The following is a 3749-nucleotide window of genomic DNA, read 5'->3' as shown; positions in this document are numbered from 1 at the left end:
TTTACACAGTAGACTGCCACCTAAACTAAATGCCTATAGTGGAATTATGTTAGACAATGGGGGTTATTTACTAAAGGCAAATCCACTTTGCATTGCAAATGCACTCGGAAGTGCAGTCGCTGTAGATCTGAGGGGGACATGCAAGGAAAATAAAAAGCAGCATTTTTGCTTGTACATGATTGGATGATAAAATCAGCAGAGCTTCCCCTCAGATCTAAAGCGACTGCACTTCCAAGTGCATTTGCAGTGCACTTGTAGTGCAAAGTGGATTTGCCTTTAGTAAATCAACCCCAATGTGTTTTTGTACACATTAAATAACCTAGCATGCTGTGCACACCAGTTTTCTGTTCTCTACTTATGTGCAAATAGAATTTGGAAACCCGCTATTGTTTGTTTCAACTTTCAGGTAAAGACATAAAGAGTGCATAACTAAACACCAGTAATGACCAAAGTACAGTTGTTTCTTTTTCTGTCTCAGGGACTTACCCAACACTCTCCTGCTGCCCAAGCTGGAACAAAGTTCTTTAGCCTGCTAAAACAGCTGCATGTAAAATCTGGCAGGCTAGTTGTACCCAAGTTGACTGATCTATCAACTTGGGTACATTCATGCTGCACATACATGGTTCAAATCTAGGCCGGTTCCTGCTGAACCAGCCAAGACGCGAACCATCTATGGCTGACTTATGGAAAAAATGCCCCCCCCCCCCCCCCCCCCCCCCACCACCACCACCACCAGCTGCAAACTACCTTAGGAGCACAAGTTGTAGGTCCTGCCCATTTTTGATCTCCCCACCTCCTGCTGCAGTGCCCAAGGTGGCCACCTTTTCTGCTTTACCCTCTGCCTGGCCCTGTCAAGAAGTACAAGCAGAGCTGGTAATCCCATGCCAATATCATCTATGCAGGTCAATACACACCAGCACTTCTTTATGTTCTGTGAATTAAAGAACACTTTCTACTTTACAATATTCAAGATACACTTTTTCCTTCTATTTTAGCATATTGCAAAGAGGGTGTTTTAAAAGATTTAACACAAAAATTACCAATCAACTAATTGAGCACCACTTACATTATATAAAAATAATCTTTGACAACTGAGAGAAATAGGGGTCATTGGTAAGGGCCCATCCTAACAAATAGGCTTTATTTGCTCATATACTATGATGCATGTTAAGGCAGCAAACCACAATGCATAGTATATCTGATTTGAAGTACATTCTAAAAATGGCACACCAATCCAACAGTGTTAAACCCACTGGCCCTTTAGTGCACCACAACACTGAAAGCACTGTGCATCGTGCTGTGTTGAACAACTATAGTGCATGTACATTTAATTGTGCATTGTAACTTATTAAGAGCCCATTTAAAGTGAGTGGACTGCTTTAACACAACACACCCATCTATGTGAATGGATCCATTACATTAGACAGCCATGGGCTACCAAGCAAGCAGGCAACAACTGGTTATGGAAGCAAACATGGTAAGGGTAACATTTTTTTAACCTTGTCTCAAAACACCACCCCTACTGCCCTCCTTACTCCTCCCAACTCCTCCTGCTCACTAGTTTGGTTACTTCCATGCCACATCCAGTACTTCTCCAGAGCTGCTCCCATCCCCAGGAATTCTCTACCTCAATCTGGAAAGCTCTCCCATTGAGTCCACCTGAATAGGCTATCTTGTAGGATAGGCTTTCCTGCAAGATGGACTTTTCTGCTATCTTGCCTTCACCTAAAAACTTAAATTTTACCTTCTCCCCACATAGTTATTGCCTTTTTATTCACTTACCTTCCCCTTTTAGATTGTAAGTTCTCACAAGCAAGGTCTTCCTAAAGCTGGCCATATACCTATAAATTATCTGCAGATTTTCTATGGTTAGGTGGAAAAAGTGCAACAGATTTCTCCATGTTCGCTAAACTGTGTGGATGGAGGAATCTCCCACTTTTTCCATTTAACCATAGAAAATCTGCAGATAATCTATAGGTGTATGGCCAGCTTAACTTCCTGGTCTTGCATTGTATTGTAGCCATACTGTGGGGGTTGTTTACTAAAGGCAAATCCACTTTGCACTACAAGTGCAAACTACAAATGCAGTCGCTGTAGATCCGAGGGGGACATGCAAAGAAAATAAAAAACAGCATTTTAGCTTGCGCATGATTGGATAATAAAATCAGCAGAGCTTCCCCTCATTTCAGATCTACCCCTCAGATTTACAGCGACTGTACTTTCAGTGCAATTTCAAGTGCAGTTTGCACTTGTAGTGCAAAGTGAATTTGCCTTTCGTAAATAACCCCCATTGCGTCTCTTTATATTGCGCAAACCATTGCCACTATACAAATCGAGTATACTAATAATCTGTTCAGTTATTCTTTAAAATGTTGTGTAATATCCCTCTGTAACAAAAGACTGTACTCTTATTTGAAACAAAACTATAGATCTAAACAAGACAAAACATGTAGAGCATTTCCATTTTAATAAATGCTTTATTATATACAAGACATTAAAGAAGGAGCACATTTTAGAAGACTGTAGTGACATTGTATAAATACAGAATAAAGCACAGTTGCAGATCCACTATAAAATGTGCTGTGTAAGGCATATAGTACATATAGAATGCAGGTGTTGCATAAATGGAGAAAAAATAAACTTTTATAAATTGTTGACCTGTTGCAAAAGGCAGCAACCACAATATTACATTTCACCAGCTGCTATAATTGGCAACATAACACTGAAACATCTTTAAAGAGAAAGCGATTAATGACTCAGACTAGACTCAAACACAAACTTAAAAAAAAAAAAAAAGACACATTCATGGTCGAATAAGCTTTTCCAAGTCCTTAAAACGTGCATGTTTTAAGTTCTAGAGATCCATAGTTATGAGCATTTGTAAATCCCTATCTAAACCATGACAGTAAATTCTGAAATCCATTTATTTTCATTGATAGGTGAGTGCTTTGAAACATGTCACACAGCACTGATGAGCAGATGATGGAAAATCTGCCAGTCCGAATGGAAAAGCTACCAAAAAAAGAAAACGTAATTCTACTAGAATCTAATCCCTTGATATTAGGTGGAATGTGATTCACATGTAAAGTTATCCAGTATGTTGATTCACCCCTACAAAGTTTCCTCCATTAGCCCCCCGTAAGCGTGTCCCTCTGACTCCAATGTGAAATCTTCCCTCAAAATGACATTTACTGATTTGAGAAGATATAAATAGGAACTTTATGTCAAAACTCCAACAAAGTCCTCAATTTCCACCCAAAAAATAGTTTAATATATATGCCAATCTACAATTCATAATACCTTCCCTGTACTATTTCGAACTCGATTATTATAGCTGCAGCACTTGCTATATTTTATAAATAGTAATGCAAAGCGGGGACAATACAGCAATTCTATTTCTATGTACGGAGAAGTCATATGAGTACTGTGTTTCTCCATACAGTGCCTACTTTTCATTTTCAAAGGTCCACTCCCATGGCCACATTTCCACCACATTTTTCTTCATTTATCTCCTCTCTCCCTTCCTTCAATAATCCCTACGTATATCTTTTTTGGAGTTACTGACCAAAATCTTCACCCTAGTGTCCCTGGCCACTCCAGTGATTTGTCACATAATCAGAGTTGCCAGAATCAGGCAGAGGACAGCAGTGGGAGAAATGTGCTTGGATGTCTGCTAGGTTGGAAAGCAAGATAGGAACTCCCAGGATAAATGGAAATCCTTATTTGTTGGAAAAACCTCTAATGCCCTG

Source organism: Aquarana catesbeiana, linkage group LG01 (assembly GCF_042186555.1).
Source record: "Aquarana catesbeiana isolate 2022-GZ linkage group LG01, ASM4218655v1, whole genome shotgun sequence".
In the NCBI taxonomy this organism is placed as follows: Eukaryota; Metazoa; Chordata; class Amphibia; order Anura; family Ranidae; genus Aquarana; species Aquarana catesbeiana.
The sequence above is the reverse complement of the archived record's forward strand: the minus strand, read 5'-3'. Positions refer to the sequence as shown.